This window comes from Heloderma suspectum, chromosome 3, assembly GCF_057233095.1.
Source record: "Heloderma suspectum isolate Gila_16-S chromosome 3, 16-S_ref, whole genome shotgun sequence".
In the NCBI taxonomy this organism is placed as follows: Eukaryota; Metazoa; Chordata; class Lepidosauria; order Squamata; family Helodermatidae; genus Heloderma; species Heloderma suspectum.
In genome coordinates, this window is record NC_139460.1 from 218,945,149 (window position 1) to 218,972,206 (window position 27,058).

Genomic DNA, 27,058 nt, shown 5'->3' on the forward strand with positions numbered 1-27,058 from the left:
GACGATACCACCCTAATGGCAGAAAGTGAAGAAGATCTAAAGAGCCTCTTGTTGAGGGTGAAAGTGGAGAGTGCAAAAGCTGGCTTGAAACTCAACATTAAAAAAACTAAAATCATGGCATCTGGCCCCATCACTTTCTGGCATATAGAAGGGGAAGAAATGGAAGCAGTGACAGATTTTATTTTCTTGGGCTCCAAGATCACCGCAGACAGTGACTGTAGCCATGAAATTAAAAGACGCTTGCTCCTTGGGAGGAAAGCTATGGCAAACCTAGACAGCATAGTAAGAAGCAGAGACATCACCTTGCTGACAAAGGTCCATATAATCAAAGCTATGGTTTTCCCAGTCAAATCAGTCCATCCTAAAGGAAATCAACCCTGACTGCTCATTGCAAGGACAGATACTGAAGCTGAAGCTCAAATATTTTGGCCACCTAATGTGAAGAGAAAAGTCACTGGAAAAGACCCTAATGCTGGGAAAGATTGAAGGCAAAAGGAGAAGGGGATGACAGAGGATGGGATGGCTAGATAGCATCACCGATGCAATGAATATGAACTTGAGCACACTCCGGGAGAGAGCACAGGACAGGAAGGCCTGGCATGCTATGGTCCATGGGGTCACGAAGAGTCAGACACGACTGAACGACTGAACAACAACAACAACCTAATTTGACACTTTTGAACCTATAGATTAACTAAAACTCGGCTATCCTTCCAAATTTTCACTCCTCCACATTTTGCAATGGAGTTCTCCAAGTAAGAGATGTGTACAAAAATGCATACATTGGAGGATAGTGCACCTAAAAATGTGTATATTAGTGAAAATAACATGAAAAAATGTACTATATTAGGAAAATGGCTTGCAAAAAATGGGTGTTAGATGAGACTGTATGAATTAGGAGAAATGAGCACAAAATGCATAAGGATTTTCATCTTTTTTTTAATTATCAGCATTTGGTACAAATCGAACTTAAGATTGGACAAATTAGAAAGTGAGAGAAACTGAAATTGACAGATTCATCCATCCCTGGTTCTACCTCAGGTATGTTCCATTCACATGTCTGAAATGCCAGCTGCCTGGATGGTGGGCTCTTTATTTCCATTCTCCCAGGTACTGTAATGTCAAGAGCCATATTGGGAAAGAGTCAGGTGCAGTGGAGCCAACCACACTAGTAGAAAGGATCTCATTCTCTTCTGCTGCTAATCTGCAGAGTGGCTGGCTACACAAAGTATGTGTCGGCTGAGACACCAAGTTTGTCCATATTAGAGGCAGACATGTTTTCATTGTTTTTCCTATGAGAAAAAGATGTTGGCCTCAGGATGTATACTGAATCAAGGCCAACATGGCATTTGGGGCACGTAAGAGAGAATTCATAGTCTACTTCCAGTGTCAGAGGCAGTATGCCTATGTACAGCAGTTGCTGGGGAACATGGGTGGGAGGGTGCTGTTGCACTTGTGTCCTGCTTGTGGGTTTCCGGTTGACAGCTGCTTGGCCACTGTGTGAACAGAATGCTGGACTAGATGGACCCTTGTTCTGATCCTGCATGGCTCTTCTTATGTTCTTATTTTCAGAAGATGAAAGAGCTCCTATGCAAAACAGAAACATGTTTTACATTCTGTTCCATCATTCTCAGGACAGCTTCCTCTTCCCAGGTGTGATGACAGTTTTTATTACTGACTGTTTTCTTCATTTATTTAAGTATGAGGTGGGAGATTAGATTAATCTGACTTTGCTTAGGGTTGTGCATTTGTTTTGTAATGAATGGGTTTGTTTTCATTATCCCATTTGTCACTCAAAAAGGGGGAGGGACTTAATTTTCTCTGGCTGCAGCAGCTGATTTTGGCAGCCTTCTCTTAGTGTGGGTCATTCTGGGAAGAAAATGGCAGCTGCCATTCAGGGACCCCATTTTTCAGTGGTGGACGTCCATTTTTCCCCAGAATACCCCATACAGACACAATATCTGGGGCACTCTGGGAAAAGAAAATGTACTAGTAGCTGCCAAAATTGGTACTGCTGCTGCCCCCATTGCAACTGGCGGCAACAACAACAAAGAAGCGGGGGGAGCAAGAGGGAGAGAGAAATGAATGAAATGAAAATAAATGTGATTTCAACAAATGAATATGAAACGAATGTGATTTTGATAAATGAATATCGAAACAAAGTTTTTAATTAAAGAGGCTCAAGCATGCTTAGTTTTATTCTGAAGCTAGAATGTTGTCAATATTTTCAGAGGAATTTTATTACAGAGGGCTTCTATGTGCAAGGCCTATTCCTTTAGGTGTGGAACATAACCTCACAAGGTTAGACCACCCATTACTACATGGATTGGGACCCTAGCATAGGGGAGGGAGGAGGGAAAATGTCCCTGCTGTGGTCCCAATCTGGATCAGCCCCCCTCCCCGCCTCCAACTTACATTGCCAAAATGGCATCCAGTTGTAAGGTAAATTGCAGACATAGCCAAAGGGTTAAAATCTTTGGGGTCCTGATCCATATGACGTCTCATGAGCTTACTTTTGAGTTAAAACAAAACAAAACACCAAGCTACATCTTTAAAGTAACCTGCAGTTTGACTTTCAGAGAATTTGGGAGGGCTGGAGATGGAATGCACAGGTGGGGGGCGGGGTGCAGAGCCTCACAACACCTTTCTGAAAGCAGAAATGCAACACAAGATCTTGCTCTTACTTTCTGTGTGGTAGGAAAAGGACATGCAAGGATTGTGTCTCACACTTAGGGATGTCAGAGAATTTCGCCATGAATCTCGGGGAGGCCGAATGCCAGCACATTCAGCCCCCCGAAATCAGTGGTGAAATGGTCTGCCACCCCCCCGCCACCCCCCGGGACAGGACTTACCTTCAGCAAATCTTCCTGGCGGTGGCGGCTCCAGCGGCGGCTCCAGCAGCGGTTCGGCGGTGGCGGCGGCAGCCGGTCTTCCGACCGGCTGCCACCACCGCCATTTCCAAGTTTAAAAAAAAAAAAAAGTGATAGGCTACGTAAAGATTTATGTAGCCTATCATGGCTAAATTTTAAAAAACACCGTGATAGGCTACGTAAATGTTTACGTAGCCTATCACGGCTGAGTAAAAAAGAAACGTGTGTATGCAAATGGCGGCACCCATGGGCGCCGCCATTTGCGTTCCTTATTTTGGCACGTCTTAGTCTATGTAAACATTTACGTAGACTACGGCGAAAATAAGGGGAACGTAAATAGCGTAGCGTCTACGCTATTTGCGTTCCCCTTATTTTCGCCGTCTTAGTCTACGTAAATGTTTACGTAGACTAAGACGTGTCAAAATAAGGAACGCAAATGGCGGCGCCCATGGGTGCCGCCATTTGCGTACATGCGTTTGTTTGTTTTTTAAATCAGCCGTGATAGGCTATGTAAACATTTACGTAGCCTATCACGGCTGACTGCAGGGATGCAAACGGCGGCGGCTACGGCTGCCGCCATTTGTGGACCCGGCCGGCCAGGATTTGGGGGGGGAGGGATGGAGTGCCTCCCCCCCAGCCAGAATTTTTGGGGGGAGGGACGGAGCGCCTCCCCCCCCCAGCCAGAATTTCAGGGGGAGGGACGGAGTGCCTCCCCCCTACTGCGAATCAATTTCGTTAAAAGGTAAGTGACTTTCGTACATCCCTACTCACACTAAGGGTATATTCACACATTACACTGAATGTGCATTCACACTCTTTGTAGGGTCATTAAGATGGCTGTGAGAATCTTGTCCTAATAAGTCATTGTCATTGTGTGTAAGTTCTACATGTGAGGAAGGGAAGCAGGGATGAGTTTGCTAACTCCAGCCCCTCCCTCACCGTTCTCATCACTTTCTACATGTGGAGAGTGACTGTCTGCAGAAGACAGCCTCCTCTCTCTGTGGAAATTCTCTCCGAGAGTTTAGAATCCTGACACTTCAAAAGAAATCATAATTACCATTAGCTAAGCATTTCTAATCCCATTTATCATACAGGTAAACTTGCAAGAAAGCAGGTTCAGAGACATTGTGGAGAGGGTAGAATTGCCAACACTGTAATTATACATTTCCTTTTCAAAAACCAGGGAAGTTCAATGTGGCTCAAGCTCTGCAAAGCCAGGAAATTGGAAGGTTAGGCTGATGACTTAACTGACATGCCCTGTGATCAGTGATGATGTTGTGCAAGGTCAGAAATTGTGCTTGTTTACAACTTACCCACTATGCACCCACGTTTTTTCTTGGTCAGCAAAGATGTTCCACATTGTCCTGATCCTGTATTGCCATGTGAAGCATCTGGCCTTCCTGGCAGAAGAGAGCTCCCTCTCACTGATTAACCCATCATGCCAGCTACTGACAGTCTGTAAGCAACAGACTGGCATGGGTCAACTCACAGGAAGATTTCTCTAGCAGAACAGTGAAGCTCAAATGCTTCATAAAGCAACACATAAAGCAAGACATAAAGCAAGACCAGGACAATGGTGGTCATTTTTGCTGGTCCCAGGCACTCCATCCTCCCCATCTGGGTTTGGGCCATAAGATAGCCTTAACTCTAGTCTTAAACTGGCAGGTTTTTTTAATTATTGAATAACAATAATGAATGCAATAATGACAGAAATGAAAAAAAAATTGCACAACCCTACTTGGTATCACTGCTATATCCTTTTTATGAGGGGTAGTGCTATTGCAGCAAAAACAACAAGGAGCCTTGTGGTACCTTAAAGACTGAGAAATTATATTCTGGCACAAGCTTTTGTGGATCTGATCAAGTGGGCTGTATTCCAACAAAGCTGATGTCATAATAAAATTTGCCCATACATCTGATGAAGTGGACTCTAGTCTACATTAACATTTGCCATTAACATTAGCCATTAAGCGCCACCAGAATCTTTGTTGCTTTTGCTATATCCTTGTTGACTTGTCCAGTGGCCTCATTCCCTTCCACATCTAACTGGACATGGACTTCACTCACTGGTGGCAATTAGGGATGGTGGAGAAAACCACAAAGGATTCACATGAGTTCAGATTTCTATGAAACTAACTTGCTTTGACCAGCTTTTTCCAACTCATTTGGATTCTGCAGACTTGCAGACCTTTTCTTTTTCTTTTTTCCTTTGGGGGGATTTGTGGAAATTCACACTTGAGCCATGTGCACTTGAGCTACTGCACATTAGCACAAGTGCGCATTAGTGCAAATGCAGATTTGCACAAGTAGAATGAAATTATCGAACATCCCTAAAAGATCCAAGTCCATCAATGAGCAGCCAATGGAACAAAAGATTCTGTCAGGGTGGAAACTGAGCCAATAGAGCCCCAGAGCAGTTCTGATTCTGAGGAGGAACAGCAATCCGTGGGAGAGGAGCTCGCTCATCTCTCACAAGTACAGCAGCTGGCAGAGATTCCTCCTGCCAGCATTCCTGGGATAGATAGTGATCTATCCTGGGACAGATAGTGAGAGAGCACTGGAGGAGGGCTTGCTGGATGCTCGGCGCAGATGCAGGGAGCGGCGACAGATGGAGGGCGCCGAAAGGAGGCGTAGCGCTCGTTTGGCACGCAAATCGGGCAGGCGGCAGGTTGCAACCCTGCCCATATGGAATTATACCATATGGGAGAAGGAACTGTTGGTCATCAAGTCTGCTTTGGAGACCTGGCGTCATCTTCTGGAGGGGGCACAGCACCCAGTCCAAGTTAGAACTGACCATCGCAACCTGGAACATCTTCAGACAGCCTGTGCCTTAAACCAGCGGCAGATTAGGTGGTCGCTTTTTTCCCCCCGGTTCCACCTTAAGCTTTGCCATGTGAAGGCCTCTGACAACCTACAAGCAGATGCTCTTTCTCATAAGCCAGGCCTCCAGCCAGGGGGTGAGGGAAATCCCCCCTCTCTGATTCATCCCCCCCAGAGCCTGGCGGCAGCTGCAGTGCCTCAATCTTGGGAGGAACTTATTCACTCTGAACAGGCTCAGGATGCTTTTGTCCGCAAAAAAGTGGAGGAATTGGGGCAAGCCTCTGGCCTCTCCCACTCTACCCCCTTCTCTTTGCGAGGTGGCCTGCTTTACCATTCCGGCTGGGTCTATGTGCCTTCTGGACCCCTCCACAAGAAGGTCCTCCATCAGTGCCACGACTCCCCCACCGCTGGGCTTTTTGGCTTCGCCAAGACCCTGCAGGGAGTGAAGCGGGATTTTTGGTGGCCTCATGTATGTTGGGACGCCAAGACCTATGTCACCTCCTGCCCAACCTGCCAACAGGCGAAGGCCCCCTCAGGCACGCCCACAGGCTTGCTTCATCCCCTGCCTAGCCCCTCAGGACCTTGGAAACTGCTCTCCCTTGACTTCATCACAGACTTGCCTCACTCACACAGTAAGACCGCTATTCTGGTGGTGGTGGATTTGTTTTCTAAGATGGCCTATTTCATCCCCTGCTCTGGGTTGCCCACTTCTAGGGAGACCATAGAATGGAATCATAGAATAGTAGGGTTGGAAATGGGCCTACAAGGTCATCGATGTAGGAGCTTTTTTTGGCGCATGTTTTCTGGCTCCATGGATGGCCCGAGGATCTCATTTCAGATAGGGGGGCCCAATTCACTGCCCATTTCTGGAGGGACCTACTTGGGTGGTCAGACCGAGTGCACCAATGCGACTCTGGAGCAATATTTGCGCTGTTATGTCAATTACCAGCAAGATGACTGGATTTCCTTGCTGCCTCTCTCTGACTTTGCTTATAACAATGCCTGCCATGCTTCCACCTGCCAAACTCCATTTTTTGCCAATTTTTTGCTTTCCTGTCCACCCTACCTCCCTCTTTGGTGCCAGCAGCCCATGACTTTTTAGAGGAGTTGCAAGCAGTACACCACCTCTTACGGGACTCCCTCGAGCAAGCCAAGACAGCCTACAAGGCCTCTGCAGACCAGCGGTGCCAGCCGGGTCCGTCCCTGCAACTGAGGGACTGGGTTTGGTTGTCCACCCAATACCTCCCCTCTCACTTGCCCACAAGGAAGCTCGCGCCTCACTGCACAGGGCCTTTCCAGATTACAGCCCAGATTAACCCTGTTGCTTTTCGCCTGGTTCTCCCCCCTTCCATGAAGATCCATCCTGTTTTTCATCGGTCCTTGCTGTCCCTCCTGGTTTCTGGTGACCCTCATCGCTCGGCCAGCTCCCCCCCACCCACTGCCAGTGCTGGTGGAGGGGGAGGGGGAGTTTGAAGTCGCAGAGATTCTGGACTCCAACCTTTCTTGTGGCTGCCTGCAATATCTGGTGGACTGGAAGGGGTACGGGCCAGATGAGCGATCCTGGGAACCCGCAGAAAATGTGCATGCTCCGTTGCTGCTGAGGCGCTTCCACCAGCTGTACCCCCACAAACCCAGGGCCCCAGGGGAGGAGCACAAGGGGGGGCCTCATGGGAGTGGGGATGATGTCAGGGTGGAAACTGAGCCCATAGAGCCCCAGAGCAGTTTTGATTCTGAAGAGGAACAGCAATCCATGGGAGAGGAGCTTGCTCATCTCTCACAAGCACAGCAGCTGGCAGAGATTCGTCCTGCCAGCATTCGTGGGATAGATAGTGACCCTGGCAGTGAGAGAGCACTGGAGAGGTGCTTGCTGGACGCTCGGCACAGACACAGGGAGCAACAACAGATGGAGGGCGTGGAAAGGAGGCGTAGCGCTCGCTTGGCGTGCCAACAACAGTCGCGTCCCGAGGACCCAGGGAAAGAGGGAGGATCTCTCCCTAGCCCATAAGTTCAGGGTCTTCCTGTGGTTCTCCTTCAAACAGGGACCAACTGCCTTACCTGCAGCTTAGGCTACTCTGCTATCTTTCCCCAGTGCTGTTCCTTGCTTTGGCACTAGCAACTAGTATTCTGAAAGTGTCATAAAATAATAAAGGAATAAAGTCTTGGAAAGAATTCCTCGTCGTCTGTCCTGAGTTGGCTATTGGTGGAGACTGCAAGAGGCAGCTAGGGCACTCCTGACAGATGCCTGATAATCCACGAAACACAGACGGAATGGATTTAACAAAATTCACACATCCCTAATGGCAATTGATGCTGCCAGTACTTTGAATATTGAATGGTGGCAGCAAGGATGGTAAATGGAGGATATCCTTCAGTCCCCCCCCCCCTTTGCTGTCACAGCCAATTTTCTATTCTGTTTCTCCTATTATATTCTCAGAATAATTCAGCAGAAATTGTGATGGCATCATTCTTTAAAACAGGGAAAGTGCTGTACATTGTTCAGGACAAAGCGGACTGCAACATTGCTAGATATTGGCATAATGGGCATCATCACCTTCTGTAACGTAGTAAAGCATTGCCCCTCATGAATTAGATGCAAGCGCTATTAACACTTCATTGTAATTATGACTGCAGACAGCTGCTGTTAATATGACTGAAGCAAAAGACTAAGGGCATTTTCCATTTTCTAACGTAACACTGTGAATGGCATTTAAATTTCCAAAATTTATAAATTTGATGAAAGAGCCACATCTCAACCAACATTTGCATTAAAAATGGTGTTCTTCCACTTCCTAGAGGCATAACTACACTATAAAAGTTATCAGTCTAACTTTTAAAACATCCTGGGAATCATAGTTTAGTGAAGATACAGAGAATTCTCCATTAGAGAACCCTAGGTATGGCCACACTCACCACCATTTTAAGGGTGAAAAGGGGGTGAAATATCACTCGCTCACGCGCGCGCACCCCCCCTTAAAAGTACCTTGTTTTCCTCTGGTTATCCACATGGCTGCTGGTTCAGAGTTATCCTTCCCCCTCCCCCTGCACTATAACCAAGTGATAGCATATGGAATGCAATGACATCACAGTGCCATGGCCAAGCAGATTTGGCTGCATGGTAGTGTCACTAACAGGAAACAAACAGGCAACGCCTTGCCCTCAGTTTAAATTGGCAAAAGGAAGGGAGGAAACCATGCGAAGCTGACAAGACAGAGAACATCAGCTTTATTGCTTCTGCAATGAGAAGCCCCCTCCAATAATGTTTTATCAGTTCTTGAGATCTTCCTGAATAATCACCAAAACTTCCCCCACCCCGCTCCTGCCACTACCATTTCAGCTACACTCTGTTCCTAGCCCCCTGCCTTCCTCATGGTAATACAACTCCCGAGGTTCCTCAGGGAGAGGGAATGATTGTGATATAGATTGCTTCAATACCTTTTAGAAATGCTATTCTGGTGTTCTATGTGTCAGTTGCCAAAAAAAAAAAAAAACCCACAAAAACTGTAGCTTCAATAATATTTATAATTTAAAAATATTGAAAAGATGTTTTCAAAGATTCTCATTACCTAGATCCAAAACATCTCTGTCTCTCAGACAGTTCAACATTTTTAAAACATTTCTGAACTCTGTTAAAAAGCAACAGCAACAACATCATTATTACTGAACTTTTTAAACTGGAACTAGCACTTCTCCTGAGATTTTCAAAATAGCTTATATTTGATTTTAATGATTGACCCATTTGCCATCTTTTCCAAGAGTCTCGCAGAGGCTGCCCCTATATTGCTACTCTCAATTGTTTGTATGAATCAATATTAGCCTCTTTTTAATATGCTTGATGCATGCTGTGCTTATGGCAATCACCTTCTAATGGCCATGACTCTGTGTCTTCCTCTGCATATAGCGAATGGGGGGAAATAAAAGCTGTAAGTCACTGCCCTAGTCTAATTCAGAGGTTTTTCTACCTTGCGGGGCCCATTTCACATTGTTTTATCTGTGCATGGACTCCAGTTCATTTGATACCTGTTGGGCTGCTGAATTCACATGGCACATTACTTGTTGGGCCTGCCCATTGTCTGCCCCATTGTCACAGATGAACTGAGCGTCCTGCACATTTCAGAGAAAGATCAGTAAAGGTGGGCAAATCAAGGTCACCAGACGTGTTTTTAATGGAAGGTGGCTCAAGATGGTAAGGATGTGAAGAATGTTGGCAACTTTTCAGATGCATTTTTACATCTGCTTATTTAATGGTCATATAAAGTTACAGGTATTGAAATGATCACAAAATATGTACACTTCCACTAAAAAAAAAGAAAGACATCTAAAAACTAGTAACTGATCAAAGTACAGATTATAGAACAATTATAGAACATCAGTCAGACTTGGCTACAACAGCTTTTTCCTTTTCCTTTTCTTTTTTTTTCTCTGCCTGATTGTCAGCCTTCCCAGGTCCATGCATGATAACTTCTCCTTGAAAAAATGGTAATGGCTTACAAGCTTGCCAATTGCAGAAGAGGGTTGTGCTTGCTATTGGTTATCTCTTCATGTAGATCTTGTTACAGATCTTGCTACCTATGAGATGTGAGAGAAACACAATATTATCTGTTGATCCAGCAGCAGTATTTCTCTTAATAGACACCTTTGGAGCCTTTTATGCAATATTTCTCAAACATAAACATTGCCTGTGGAAGCTAAAGTACAGTTGAGGTTACTCCACCCTTTGAAGCAGGTCAAAAGCTTCAGGAGCAGCGCACTTCATTTTGAACCATTTCAGACCAGACCTGTTTTGCTTTGGGGGTGGTGCAAATACCTCCAGAATCGTTCACTTTGGTCCCACCCATGTGTCTGCAGTATCCACATGCATACTACAGCCACATGGGATTAATCCAAATGTAGTCAAAATGGGGTCATATTATTTCCACTTGGATGATCTAATTGATCTAGCATTGGCTTGTATAAGAAAAGCAGGTTACTCAATCTGCAATCTTACATACAGTTACAGAAGGAAGTCTCATTGAACTCGGTGGGACTTACTCCTGTGTTGAAACGCGTAGGATTGTGCCATTAAGCTATAATGTATGATTCAGTCATTCTTAGCCATAAAAAATGAATAACCATTTAGCTCCTCACCATCTCCTGATGGAGCACGAGTAGGCACAGTTGTAGACAAAAAGAGAAATCATATCAAGAAATTAACAACAAATTCTTCTGATCAGTGACCTATATAGCCCATTGAATCACTAACTCAGAAAAAGTGGGGTTTCTGTTTGTTTTTCATTGTCACTGATGTTATCATTCTGCTGCCATTGGGCATAATTATGTGGAACAATCTGAATATAGAACCCACTTAAAAATCAGAGCTGCACAATGCATTTGTGCATTGACTTATTAAACAGATTCTCTCGCTTGCTCTTTGTAATTCTTCAAAAGCTATATATTCAAAATCCCTCTCAGAAAAGCATTTTGTTCTCCCCTACCTGCAGCAGCACATGTAGGCAGAGGTTCAATTAATCTTGTACAGAAATGCATATATTTATTTTATGTAAATAAAAATTATTAATGTTACACGACTGCTTTTATCCATGATTTATTTTCCTATATAGCTGATCCATTGGGCTCAGAATAGCTACCCATGACAGCTGCCATATTTTTATTTTTTAAATCTTTCTGACTTCTGTTAGTACAGGATTATTGCATTTCTATGCAGGTCATCTGAATGCAGGCAGGAAAGTGCATACATTGTAGTTTACTAAAATTCACAGGCTTAGTGGTAAGAAATATATATTTTATACTGTCAAGATAGACTGCACCAACATGAAATAACAACAAGGTACATGTTGATTAAAAAAAAAAAATCAGCATGCAAGCCTCTAGGCTCATGCATCATATTTCTTTGTCCTTGTTGCAACTATCCATGCAACCCTAAACACATCTGCTCAGAAGTAAGCCCCACTGAGTTATTCCAAGGATGTTTCTCCACGACAGTGGAAGGAGAAGCAAATGGAGCATTTATTACCTGGATTTTTTCAAGGAATTGGCTTTAGTCCGTGCAGGCCTCCATGACTGAGTGCACTGCACCAGTATAAGACCCTTCGCAGAACACACTTCCGGGTCAGGTGGGGAGATTGGAGTAAACATCATCAGACTGGCAGGGGCCACTCAACCAGTAAGAGAGGCTACCCCCCTTCCAGGCTCTTCTTTCGCCTTCTGCTGATACTCCTGTAATGCAGTGGATTGAAGCTTAGCACTAATTGCTTCCTTACACGAACAAAGCAAACAGTAAGGAAACATACCTGCAATCCTTTCTGACTTAATAAAATCCTGGAAGGTCTCCTGCCATGAAATGGTCTTGCCAAAATCAATCTCTTTCTCTCTCTTCCCCCACCCCACCATTAATTACTTCCTTTTAACAAAGCAAACAGTAAAGACAGGCAGCATGGATATACGGAACAAGCCTCATTGACCACAATGGGAGTTACTTCTGAGGAGACACCTGCTTCCCCAAGCTATGCCCGATTCCGCCAATTTCATTTTTTCCTTTCCCCTCCAAAAGCCCTATCTCACTTTGTCACTAGCACACATTTGGTCCAGCAACAACTACACCCCCTGTCTCGCTATGCCATTATCACGCAATTGCTCTATCACTCAATTGCATGATTGCACAATTGTATGATAGAGCAACTGTGTGATAGAGGCACAGTGAGATGGAAGAAATCACCCATCCTGAAAGGAGGTAGTTAAACAAATCACACCTACAAAGGGGCTTTGAATGTCACTGTGTCACTAACAAGCTTTTGTCCAGCAATACATATTCCCCCTATCTCACTATCTCACATTTGCCAGCTATTCCTATACCCCCTATCTCACTATCACACAATAGTACAAGGGTGAGATAGTGAGATAGGGGGTACAGCAAGTCTGTCCATTCTCTCCCTAGGTAGCCATTTCTTTTCCTGACGTGTGAAGGTACCACACTTTTTCTCCACCACATCATCTGATTATTTTGTTCAGAATGCCACTGAAGTTCTGTTACTAATGTTTTCATTCATTCATAGCCTTCTTGCTAAAGTGTGGAGGTGGAGTCAGGCTGCAAACCACAGTGGCCACCTTGTCAGTATGGTAGGCAGGGTGAGAACAGCTGCAGCTACCCGCAGGGAACTAAAAGAGCAAGCAGACAGAGGTGGCATTTCAGGCCTAGCAAATTCAGAAGAATAACTTCCTCGTACACATTGTTCAGTAATTATTATCTATACGTGCATAAGCTTGGAATATAGCATTGACATTTCTATAGCACATTTCAGATGTTCAAATTGCTTCAGATACGAAGATTGGGTATATGTTTGCAAGAACTCTAAAACTCTTTTTGGGGATGTGGTATCAAAGGAAAACTTCTACAAAGTATTATGTAAGTAGAAATATATGCCAGTTAGACTGGCAAGAATATACTCCAGTTTGCCAAATTTATGTGGGAGATGTAGAAGCAGGAGTGAAACACTTGCACATATCTGGTGGGAATGTCCTCAAGCTAAAATATATATATTGGTTAGATATTGTACACAAAATTAGAAAGATAATAGGTTATGCTGTCCCACTGACCCCTCACATTATTTTGTTAAAGGCAGTATAGATGGACATGTAAGAAAAGAACATACCGTAATGGTTACTTGCATGCTGAGGCAAAATATTAACGGCAAAAGGTTGGAAATCTGCCCATCTACCTTCTCTCAGTCAATGGAGTTGAAAAATATGGAATAGTATGATAATTATTAAAATCACAGCCTATAAACATTTATAGGAGGGAAGGAATCCGTTTTTATTGTATTTTAATGTGTTTTATTGTTTAAACCTGTTTTGTTCAGAATGAAAGCCTTTTGAAAGCCTCCTTGAGTGATATTTTTTGGTGGAAAGGCAAGGTATAAAATGGAGGCATTTCAGCAGAATTGGGTTATATTTATCTTGCAACAGGTATATGCCTTTTGGCTTAGCCCCAATAGACCTTTTGACAATGTGATCTTAAGAATATCTCTTGCACTTTGGAGTTGTGGTTTGTAAAGCTGGATTATATAATTGCTGATAAAGTTAATGATCATGTATGATGTGTCTGATAGCAATACACTGGAAAGACCTCCCTCTCCAAAAGAGACAGAGGCTTGTTCCGCTGTCCTACCTGAAATGACATTCAGCACAAGGGAAAGAATGCACTTGGAGCTCTTCTACATGAGGCTGTTAATTGCTGTATCTGCTTTTGGTTTCATCACAGAACTGAGCTCTGTTCTATACAAAGAGCTTTTCCTTTCCTGCTTCTCTGCTACATAACCTCTAAGTGGTATTGTGCTAAAGTAGAATAGTGCAAATAGGCAAGTAGGAAAATACTTTTTCTTTTGCCATCATCAGAAATAATACCCCATTTTCCCAGCTCTAAAAAAATTTGGGAAAGTGCTATTAAAAAACAGAAGTGAATCTGAAGGATCACAATGTAATCTAAAGAACCTGTAAAGAACTACAAGGAATCACAAGCACACAATAAATGCCTAATGTAGAAACATTCTTGTTCGTGTATTGAATAGACTGGGGAGACTGGCACTCTGTCTTCTCCTCCAGAAAAAAAAGAAGAAGCTTCATAAGCATTATCTCAGTAATCCTCAAAACAGCTAGGCAAGGTGGAATGGTCTTGTCCCCATATTACAGATGAGGGAACAATAAGGCCTCCAAGAGAATTTAGATTTGAATTGAGGATAGCTCACACTTCTTCGCCACTGTGCTACTCCAATGCTAAGATGAGGATGAGTCCTGCAAATTATTAGTTTCATTTATTATATTTCTATACTGCCCATAGCCAAAGTTCTCTGGGAAGTTCACAGAAATTAAAAACTATTAAAAGACTTTATATAAAGTATAAAACCATCCACATAAGAACATAAAAGAGATAGCACACACAACAAGAACAACATATATCTAAAACAATTTAAAACAATCAGTCAGACACCATCCAAGACCTGATCAAAAGACTTGTTGGATGCTGCCAAATGCCTGAGAGAAGACGGCAGTTTTAATCTGGTGCCAAAAAGATGACAACACTGGTGCCAGGTGGGCTTCTTCAGGGAGATCATTCCACAAATAGGAGGCCACCACTGAGAAGACCCTTTCCATTCTTGCCACCCTCCAAGCCTACTTCGGAGGAGGGTCCTGGACGGCCTTGGATGCAGAGCATAGTGTATGGGTTAGTTCATGCCAGGAGAGGCGTCTCATCAGGTACTGTGGTCCTGAAGCATGTAAGGCTTTATAGGTAGGGATGGAGGAGAAAACCACCACGGACTCCAATGAGGCCGGATTCTAAAGAATCCCCGAAGTCCGTGGCAGAACGGACTACCCCCCCGCCATCCCTGAAATTCTTCCCAGATGGACCCTACCTGCTGCCGGCCGGTCTGGGTCCATCCACTGCCATCTGTCCACTGCCCCGGACTGTGGATGCAAATGGCGTCCGGCATAGCCAACACCACTTGCGTCCCTGCTCTTTTCGGTGATAGGCTACGTAAATCTTTACGTAGCCTATCACGGCAAAAAGCAGGGACGCAAATGGCATCTGCTACACCACTTGCATCCCTGCTCTTTGCCGTGATAGGCTACATAAATATTTACATAGCCTATCACCGAAAAGAGCAGGGACGCAAATGGTGTTGGCTACGCCGGATGCCATTTGCATCAGCAGCCCGGCAGTGGACAGAAGTACAGCGGACTTGCTACGGAGCGGAGCCAGCCGGGGAGGATTCTGGGGGGAGGGACAGATCACCTCCTCCCACCCCGCAGATGCCCAAACCAGAACAGGGTGAGTATTTCGTACACCCCTATTTATAGGTCAAAACCAGTACCTTGAATTGGGCTCGGAAACAGAGGCAGCCAATGTAAGTGGGCCAGAACTGGTGTTATGTGTTCACACCTTCTGATCCCTGCTCTCAATCTGGCTGCTGCATTTTGCACAAACTGGATCTTTCAAACAGTCTTCAAAGGTATGCCCATGTAGAGTTCTAATTGAACCTGGAGATTACCAGAGCATAGACCTGAATGCCAGGTTATCCCTGTCCAGACAAGAGCATAGCTGGGCTACCAACCAAAGCTACGTGAGCCTCAAATGACAAAGATGGCTCCAGGAGAACCCCCAAACTATGAATCTCTGCCTTCAGGAGGAGTGCAACCCCATCTGGAACATGTTGAGCACCCTCCATCCAGTCAGGAGAACCACCCACTAACAGCATCTCAGTCTTTGCCTGGATTGAGCTTCAGTATATTGGCCCTCGCCCAGTCCATTCTCACAGCCAGGCAGTGATTTAGCACATCCACAGCCTCACCTGAAGAAGAAGATGAAAAGGAGAAACAGAACTGCATGTCATCAGAATGCACTTCAGATGACCACACTCAACAGTTTCATATAGATGTTGAATAACATGGGAGACAAAACTGACCCCTGCAGAACCCCATACTGGAGAATCTACAGGTCCAAGCAGTATCACACAAGTACCACCTTCTGGAGCCAACCATCCAAGAAGGAGGTAAGCCACTGCAATGCAGTGTCTCCCACTCCCAACTCAGATAATCATCCCAGAAGGATACCATGGTTGATGGTATTGAAAACCCCTGAGAAATCAAGGAGAATCAACAAGGTCACACTCCCCATTCCTCTCTCCTGACATAGGTCATCATACAGGGCGAGCAAGGCTGTTTCCATGCCAAAATCCAGCCTGAGTCCCAACTGAAATGGATCTAGATAATCAGTCTCATCCAAGAGTGTTTGGAGCTGGTTGGCAACCACCCACTCAAGAACCTTGCCCAGGAAAGGAACATTTGCCATTGCCCTAAAATTAATAAGATTTTCCAGGTCCAGGGAGGGTTTCTTCAGGAGTGGTGCAGCCATCGCCTCTTTGAGGTGGTCGGGGACTACTCCCTCTTCCAAGGAGGCATTTAGCACCTCCCTGGCCCAGCCAGCTGTTCCTTCCCTGCCAGTTTTTATAAGCCAAGAGGGGCAAGGATTCAATATGGAAGTGGTTGCACGAACCTGTCCAAGCACCCTGTCAACATCCTCAAGCTGTACCAAGTGAAACTCATCCAAGAAAACTGGACAAGGCTGTGCTCCGGACACCTCACCAGATTCATCTGTTGTAGCACTGGAGTCTAAGTCCTGAGAGATGCAAGAGATTTTATCCTGGAAGTGCCTAGCAAATACATTACAGTGGGCCTCGGAGAGGTCTACAATGTTCTTAGGGCTGGCATGTAATAGATCCCGGACAACTCTGAAAAGCTCTGCTGGGTGGCAGATAGAGGATTCAATAGTGGCAGCAAGTTGTTGGTTTTTTGCTGCCCCCACTGCCCCTGAATATACTTTACCATAGGCACATGCCAGCATTCAATTGCATCCACTAGGAGTTCTTCTCCACCTGTTCTCAAGCCATCTCCTATTTTGTTTCATCACTCTCAGCTCTGGAGTACACCATGAAGCAGTACAAGCTCTATGCAGGAGAGGGTGCTCAGAGAGAGCTTGACCCATCCACAGCTGTTCTCTTCTGAGTAAAATCTGTGGGGCAGCTTTGATGCCTTAATCATAGAATCAGGGGAATTCTAGACTTGGAACGGTCCATTGAGGCCAACCCCCTGCTCAGTGCAGGAATCCAGTTTCAAGCATCCATGACAGGTGGCTGCCCAGTCTCTGCTTGAATACCTTCAGCGGCAGAGAGCGCAGCACCTCCACAAGCAGTTGGTTCCATTGTCTGACCATTAGGATGTTTTTCCTGAGGTTCAACCAAAATCTGCCTTCCTCTAACTTAAGCCTGGTATTTCGTGTCTTGGATGAGAAAAGGATAAGTGACAGCCCTGTAGATCAACACTTTAGGTACTTCGAAAGTGCTATCATATCCTTCCTCAGGCTTCTCTTCTCAAGGCTAAATACCCATTCCTTCCATCTGTCCTTGTAGGAGTTAGTTTCTAGTCCCATGATAATCTTTGCTGCCCTTCCCTGAGCTCATTCCAGTTTACCTGAATCCTTCAGGTGTGGTGTCTAAACCTGAACATAGTATCCAAGGTGAGGTCTGACTAGCACAGAGTAGAGTGGAACTACCCCTTTGCGTGCTTTTGAAAATATACTTCCATTGACGCAACCCAAAATTGCTTTTGCCCTTGTTGCAGAGCATTTGATTCTCCTAGATTGTCAAAGCTTCTCCCCCACCTGTTCTTGAACATCAACCTCTGAGGGCTCTTCAATTTCAGATTGCCCATTGCTGCAACAGCTGCCTTCCCAGGCCCAATACCTCCCTCCAGTCTTAGAAGAGATGGCCCAGACTACCTGGGCATCCCAGTAGTTGCTTTCCCGTGGTGTTTTCTGCAGGTGTACCCCCTTCTCCCCTGTGGCCCATTGATCTGTCTCACAAGGACACCATCTCTGTGGCCAGTTCAGCCTGCAGTGGGGTGGGGGGACCAAATGGTTCTCGTTCATGTAGACTGTACTTGCTTGAAATGAAATGTTAATGAACCCAGAGTACACAACCATCTACCCTAAGCCCTGTGTTTTGTGAGACATTTTGACATTTTTCTCACCAAGCTGGACAAAGAAATAGCTATGCCAAGGACAGTGGAGAAATTAAACTTGCTAGGATCCTGTATGTAATCACAGGTGCTGTCTGTTTCTGAAGATGCATTTTGACACTTTTAACTTTCAGAGACAGGTTTATCAAAATGATGCTATGGTAGATCAGAGAGAATCCATTCTGTGGCTAGTAATTAATGACGGGGAAACACACACCTTCTGGTAGCTTTTGTTTTTGTACTTTACAGTACAAAAGCATAGCATACCTTTAATAAATGGTTTCCTTAACAGATGTTCTGAGTATCACAATAGTTTGCTTAAATATTCTCTGTCATTAAGCAAATAACTTTTGTATGGAAATCGTCTGTGAACAAACTGATTAGCATATCAAACATACCTAGTTTTTGGAATGTGTTGTTAATAAGTCTAAATCAAACACCCTATTCATTGCACATTAGCTTTATTTTAATTTGTGCTGAATATTTTGTTTAAAAACATAGGAAGAAGACATTTTGAATATTTTATAAAAAGGTGGGACACTGAAAACATTTTATTTATTCATTCATTCATTCATTCATTCATTTATTTCTGTGCCGCCCAATAGCCGAAACTCTCTGGGTGGTTCACACACACACACACACACACACACACAAATGAATGAGAAGAGAAAACATGTGTAACAGTACACAAGTATATACTCTCACCCTCCAATGGAAGGCTTAGACTCTAATAGGACACAGCAGTGAATCTTAGAGGACACAACAGTTAGGAAGTTAAACAAGAACTTTATCTCTCTCTCAAAAGAGCAGAGCCACAACAGGAAACTTCTAACTCATCCCAGATACAACTGGGTCCACTGCCACCTAGTGACTAAACTATATAATGACACTATCCACATTTACCCAGTCTATCAAGAGAGATCTATGTGTGGAAGAAAGCTTCTGTACATGTTGTCAGGGTGTAGATTATCTCACTGTATATACACATTTACATTATGGTGCTTATTCAGGCCCAACTGAACTGGCTGGATGCAAGTTTTGATTTGGATGAGTATGTGTTTCCCCTCCGGAGCCTCCAATTATTCTGTGTGACTAGAGATGGATAAGACACTGAGTGCTTCTGGAATTTATAGAATTTGTTATTGGACACATTTAGCAGGTTATTTGATACATTCATTCTCCAATCTTCTGAAAACTACATATGTGCTTAATAGGGATGTCTACAAATTTCCTATTTCCTGCCTCAAAAATACAAAGCTCAATGGCTCATCTCAAATTTACCTTTATTGTTGGCCTGATGGTGGTGGAACAGAACAACAGACTCTTCCTTCCTCTGGCACCTGACCTGACACACTGCTATGGCTACAATCCAGGTGCCAGGACTGTTGGGCAATGCATTTTTTTTCCAACTGCAGCACTGTGCCAGGTGCCAGAGGGGGGAGAGAGATTTCTCTCCCTTCCTCCATTCCACTGCTCTCACTGGAACAGTGAACCAGGTAAGCAGATGGGTTAGGTTAGGAAAAGTGTGGGCAACTTGTGGTCCTCCAGATGTTTTTCGACCACAACTCCCACCATCCCTCACCATTGGCTATGCTGGCTAGGGCTGATAAGAGTTGCAGCCCAATGACATCTGGAGGGCCACAGATTGTCCTGGGTTAGGGGGAGGGCTGGAGTCTGCGATGCTCCTGAGGACATCATCAGAGCGGAACAAAGTCCAATTTGGCTCAAAATAGCTACTTTCTGAGCTTTAAAGAAAAGAGCAGTTTCCTGACCCTATTTTTGAGCCAGCCCAGGAGATTTCAACCCATCACTAGTGTTTAACAATATATTACAGTATAAAATATAATTTGGGGTGGTAGAAATATCACTCCTAGGTATGTGTATTATGGCAATAGGCTAGAGACAGCCCAGTCCTCTGCTACCAGCTCAGCCACACTGGTGGAAGCCAGGCCTTGTTCAATATAGCTCTGCCTCACTCTCCTTATATAATCCCTAACCCCTTCCTTGGCTTTTGCCAGCAACTTACTGAGGGCATTAAAACTTTGAGAAAATGGTGAAAGGGAACATAGGCATCCCAGTCTTCCCCTCTTCTTCTTCCCACACTCCACACTCCAAGGCACCATGCACAGCAGAGCAAAACCATGTAAACACTTCTCAAGAAAGGCTGTGTATGCTGCATAGGAAGGGGACAAGGAAACCTACACTGAATTCCCTGGCCAGGATCCAAAGGACCAGAAACTAGATCCACTATGTCATGTGTGTGTGTGTGTGTGTGTGTGTGTGTGTTGCTTGAACAGCAGGCCCTCATGCCAAGGGCTAAATTGCCTTTGGAAAGGGGAGTTTCCAAACCGTTTTGTGATATGGTATGGGGCCAGCTGCTAAATGAAAAAAAGTCAAATATTCCATTGGCCTAGCACAAATGTATCAACCCAAGCAATTCCTTGGATCATAATTTCCAAGGTCTTGTTTTCTTGGAACTCACTGATCCTGTGAAAAATGAGTGTATGAGTTGATGCCTGATTTGTGTACCTCCCCCTGGAGTGAGTTAAGGTCTGAACTACACGTTCTTAAATGAACTTCTTTTGAACTTTAATTAGGGCAGCAGAGGCTGGGGAGAATATTTCCCTTAAATAATGCTGCAACCCACCCACATTTTTCAGTGCTACCACTTCATATTAAGTTGTGTCTGTTGGTGGTGCTTCTTCTGGGTGCATTCTTTTCAATGGTCCTTCCATTCCTTCCTCTCCATACAGGGTATTGCTTCCTCCTTCTACCCTCACTCTGATGGTGTCTGTCCTGAAGACAAACCAGAATGAGGGCATGAGTGGGAATCAGTGCTTTCCACTACTGCCCTCACTTTTCATTTGACTTTGGGATGGACATCATCAGAGTGAGGGAAGAAGAAGGAAGCAGTGCTTCCTGTGTGGAGAGGAAGGAATGAAAGGAACTGGGGGGGAAACAGTGCCCAGCATCAATGGCGGGAGTGAAAGTTATGACTGAAGTGGGACAAAAACGTCACTCCTGTTCACAGATGTAGACACACCAAATTGCCCAAATTGCTCCCTAAATTTGCAGCCTGCAAATAAGATGGTAAACAGGGAGCTGGGGGTGGGAGGTTTGCCTCAGCTCTATTACATAACTTTGCTTTTTAAATATGTGCAGTATGTGCGTTATAAAATACACCAATATTCCCATTCCTCTGCTAGAGCCCCTTGCCCATCTCAAAATGTTTACAATTCATAGCAAAGAAAGCATTGATCTGGAAAAGCCAATTACACTTATTGCCTTAGCAAAATTACAGATACTGAAGGAGTGTATGCTCTCTCTATTTAGAGACTCCTCTGTTGTTTATCTGTGTGCCTTCCTTGCCCTTATTCGTTTTAGGGATTGTTGGTCCCAAACACTCATTACGGCAGGGAAAACATACCAGAAAAGCCCTTCTGCTGCCAATTCCTAGCTTAGTTGAGAGGCTCCAGGTTCACATTACATCTGCTTATTTTTACAGCAGAGAAGCAGAGAATGAGCTCAAAATAAATTGGTATCAGAGTCTTTACATGTTATGATATCTGTACTTGAATGCAGAGGTGAAGCTGTGTCAGACTGCAATGCTGTCATTTCAGCCATTCTTTACATTGAGATGTATACATTTGTAATGGAAGAACCACCATATGAATGACCCTATGAAGTGCTTTGTGGTTTACTTAGGATGGTATCGATGTACTGCTCCCACTGACAAAACATCTGACACAAGCGGAACAAGCAGGGGATGATTCCCCCTCCACCTTCCCCCAAAGGTCTCAAAATCTGCTTCAGAGGGTTGGGAGACTTTCTGAGCAGATTTTAGGGAGCAGCAGGGTGAGGAGAGGAAAGTCCCATTTTATGAGCAGAAGTCCTCTCATCTGATGTTGAACTTTCCCCTTATAATTTTATAAGCCACCAACACCTGCAGCAGTGTACACATTTTTAACATATAACAGAGATCATAGGACAATGACAGTATAAACTATTTTATTTATTTATTTATTAAATTTCTTCATCTCCCTTCTGGCCGGTCACCCGGCCACTCTGGGCAATGTACAACAGTATAATTTAAAACAGTAAAATTACACATTAAAACATCATCTAAAAATACCCTAACCCACCTCAAATGCCTGCCTGAACAACCACGTTTTCAATGCATGGCAGAAGCTCATTAAAGAGGGGCATGGCGGAGTTCCCTAGGGAGGGGATTCCACAGAGTGGAGGCCACCACAGAGAAGGCCCTCTCCCTCATCATCACCAGCCTAGCTGTCCTGGCTGATGGGACAGAGAGAAGGCCATCCGAGGCTGATTTTGTTGAGCGGCCTGTCAGGTGTTGCTGGAGGCGCTCCTTGAGATAGGCTGGAGCATTGTTGAACCTAATCAAGCAGATTATGGATCTGGTCTGAATTAGAAAGCCCTGAGGAATAATAACATCTATTTAAGACAAGTACATGCTGCTTTCCCACTTATAAGAAATCCTCAGAGTGGCTTATAAACGACAAGTGAATAATTAAGTGACCTTAAGATCATCTTCAGAGGCCCTTCTCCATGAGCCCCTGCCAAAGGAAGTGAGGCGGGTGGCTACTAGGAGGAGGACTTTCTCTGCTGTGGCACCCCAGCTGTGGAATGAGCTCCCTAGTGAGGTTCGCCTGGCACCTACATTGTATTCCTTTCAGCACCAGGTGAAGACCTTTTTATTTTCCCAGGCATTTTAACATTTTAGCTCTTTAGACTTTTAGCTTTGCTGTTTTAAATCTGTATTTTAAATCCCTGCATTGCTGCTAGGTTTTATTCTGGTTTTATTCTGGTTGTATTGTTTACTGTGGTTTTAATGTTTTATATATTTGGTATTGTTTTATTGTGTGCTCTTTGGTTTTAATTTTTGTGAACTGCCCAGACAGCTCCAGCTATTGGACGGTATAGAAATGAAAGAAAGAAAGAAAGAAAGAAAGAAAGAAAGAAAGAAAGAAAGAATACAACAATAAAAACAGGCAAAATAAGAATGAAATAGAAGTCCTGAATAAAAGCAGAAGTAAATATTGATAATATTAGTAACTTCATATCTACTGCCATCTTGACACTGAATTTTGCAGTACAATTTGGGACCCATTTCCTACCCAGACAAAATATCTTGAACTTTCATGGAAGCTAAATGGATTTTGGTAAGTCTAGCAATGTTTTCCAGGAAATTCAAAAATTTCTATGTTGTCATAAAATTTGGCCTAAAATTTAATTTAAAACAAATTTGGTCAATCCTGACTGGGCAGAATCAACAAGGAATTTTGAGGAATGTTAAAAGAGTTCCAACAAAATTAACCAAAAATGTCTCAGGGGAATCTTGCACATCTTGGGGACTCATTTGGGTTTCACTCGGGACTCACATGCATTCCAAGCATTAGGGTACACTAACAACAGAAAGTTGAAATTTGGTACACATGAAATTCATGACAATCCGACCACTAGACAATTCTAGAAAACTAGAAAATTGGATATTTTAAGTATCTAATAATAAAGAATACATTCCAGGAGAGAGCAGGACTCTCCTGCAGGTGATAGAATAGGATCGTGTGAAAATTCTCTATGCCAGGGCTTGGGAATCTTTTTTCCTGTTGAGATCCATATTACTTCAGTCTAAACCTGGCAGGGTCCATATTCCATCAGTGGCTGTGGTCAAAGTAAAAGGGACAAATCTATTAATTTCTACACATCTATACTTGCTAGTGTGTGGTTTTATTTTTTTCAGAACACTGTAATAATAAATTTCCTTTTAAAAACCAAGGAATTTCAATGATCAAAAACCCTGCCAGTTTAAGGCCAGAGTTAAGGTTATCTCATGTTGGCTCAAGCTCCTCAAAGCCAGGAAACTGGAAGCTAAGGCTGATGCCTTAAAAATATGCCCCATAATTAGTAATTATGTTGTGCAATGTCACAAATTGTGCTTGGTTACAAGCAAAAAATAAGTGTGGGTCAACTCACAGGAGGATTCCTCTAGCAATACAGTAAGGGTCATATGCTTCATAAGGCAATACAGCACCAGGACAACATGGGACATGTTTGCTAGTTCCAGGCACTCCATCCTCCCCATCTGGATATGGTCCTGAAAGATCCAGGAATACTCATAAGCAACCACAATCAATTACATTGCACTACATCATTACTGATCACAGGGCACATCTGTTAAGGCATGAGCCTTAGCTTCCAATTTCCTGGCCTTGTGGAACTTGAGCCAACATCAGATAACCTTAACTCTGGCCTTAAACCAGCAGGTTTTATCATTTAATATATATTTATTATTTACTTAGACGTTTTGCACTCTTAAGAAGCTGCCTCATTTAATCTTTTTAATTTAGTTGTTTTATTGGATTGTGGTGTTTTATTGTTTATTGTTTTGAGCAGTTTTAAATTAGTTTATATTTTATATATTTTAATTGTTGTTTTAAGATGTACACCCTTAATAATGTTTAAAGGGTACAATGTTTAGAGTTTGTAAGTTTATGTTTTTTCCTTAACTAGGAACCAGAAGTCTTTCAATAGGCTTGCATCAACATTTTAATTTAGAGTTCCCCCCAAATTTGGACCAAAGATCTCCTCAAGTATTTTCATTTTATTAATTCATAGAAATTTTTAGGCATTGAGTAGACTAGGAAATGCTTTCTTGCAATTTGGGAGAAGGAATTGATAATTTTTTGTCATTAGGAATACATCTTTGAAACTGTGTGTTCTGTAACTTTCATCTATCTCTCTCTCTGCTCGTGACCAACAAATCTGTTATTTAGGCTGTTTTCCTATTCCTATATAAAAGTGGATTATTTGAAGTACAGCACAAAGTCATTCTAGTGAGTGCAGGAAACAGTTTTAATTGAAAAAATAACCATTAAATCCAAAAATACTCTGCCAGCAATTCATCACTGACTTATTTAAAAATCTCCCTTACTCTTTTCAAGAGAAGCTATATGATATCTATACCCTGTGCTGTCTTATTGTACTGTGTGCTATTTCATTTGTTTCATAGCATCATAGAGTTGGAGGGGGCCTTGCAGTGGATGCTGGTGGCTCTGGTGTCAGTAGGGTGGTGAATCCACTCCAGGTTTCAGAACTCTAAGGTGTGAAGCACCTTAGCAATCCAAGGTGCGAAGCACCTTAGATAGCTCCTTTAGCATTCTGACTGGTTCTGACTGAAACCCGGAGCGGATTCATCACCCTACTGACATTGGCGCCACCAGCCTTGTATGCCAAGTAGTCCAACCCCCTGCTCAGTGCAGGAAATCCAGAGCTGAACATTCCTGACAGTTGGCTATCCAGCCTCTGCTTGAACACTTTCAGCAAGGAAAAGCTCACCACCTCTCAGTAATTGGTTCCATTGTCAACCTGCTCTTACCATCAAGAAGTTTCTCCTAATGTTCAACTGGGGATGGGCTGACTTCCTCCATTTCCCACCTCCAAGTCCATTCTGTGAGTCAGAGAGCTTCGGCTATTGGGCGGTATAGAAATGAAATAAATAAATAAAAATAAAATTCTGTGCCACTTCCAGGCAGATTTTTTTTTAATGGGAAAAATCTGTATGTATCTTTGTGCACAATTTTCAAAGGGATGCATTAATGAATGAAATAATAGGCACATGCCCACTGACTAAAGTATGTTTGTGCACATTTTGGAAACATACACACTGGTTTTTGCACATTTTCAAATGTGTGCATGATGTCGAATGCATTTTTTCTTTGACAGAATACATTACAAGTCCAGAAATGTACAGATTTCCTGCCACAAACTGTGGTCATTTCTGTGTTCATTTCTGGGTGGTGCGGGTCTGGTATGTCCATATAAAAAACATCAGCATAGAAAATCTCACATCCACCCCTATGTTCAACTGACACCTACCATCCAACTTTAGCCCATTAGAACTGGTCCTGCACCTGTCATAACATACATAAAAGAAAACACTTTCTTTTATGAGAACACAAGAAAACATACATAAAAGAAAACACATTCCATTATGATTCATTACTTGATCGTTGCCTGTGCAAAACCCAGCAAACCAATCAATGGATGTGTGAAGGTGTCCTTTTCATGGGATTTCTTTAATCCCAATCTGGTAAATCCCATCACATCTGGCTTGAAAATTTATTCATCATGGGATGACATCTATGTTAGTCTAGATGCTGCAAGATCCCCTAATATATCTCTAAACCTGAATATTAGGAAAGGAAAGGAAAGGAAAGGAAAGGAAAGGAAAGGAAAGGAAAGGAAAGGAAAGGAAAGGTTCCTCCTGTGCAAGCACCGGATCATTACTGACCCCTAGAGGGACGCCTGCTTACTCTGGCATTTTCATGACAGACTATAGCGGGGTGGGTTTGCCATTGCCTTCCCCAGTCGTGACTACCTTTCCCCCAGAAAGCTGGGTACTCATTTTACCGACCTCGGAAGGATGGAAGACTGGGTCGACCTGAGCCGGCTACCCGAGACCCAGCTTCTGCTGGGATCGAACTCAGGTCATGGGGAGAGTTTCGGTTGCAATACTGCTGCCTACCACTCTGCGCCACACGAGGCTATATTTGGAAGACCAGTGCAAATGAGGACAACTTTGCCTTCTCTGCATATCTTGTTTGCATCAGTCTCTGTCTCACTCCCGCTCCATTTATAGCTAGAACTAAAAACTGATACACACAAGTATTTAAAATGCTAAGAGGAACAGCAAGTAGTCCAACCCCCTGCTCAGTGCAGGAAATCCAGAGCTGAACATTCCTGACAGTTGGCTATCCAGCCTCAGCTTGAGTTAAGGTTTG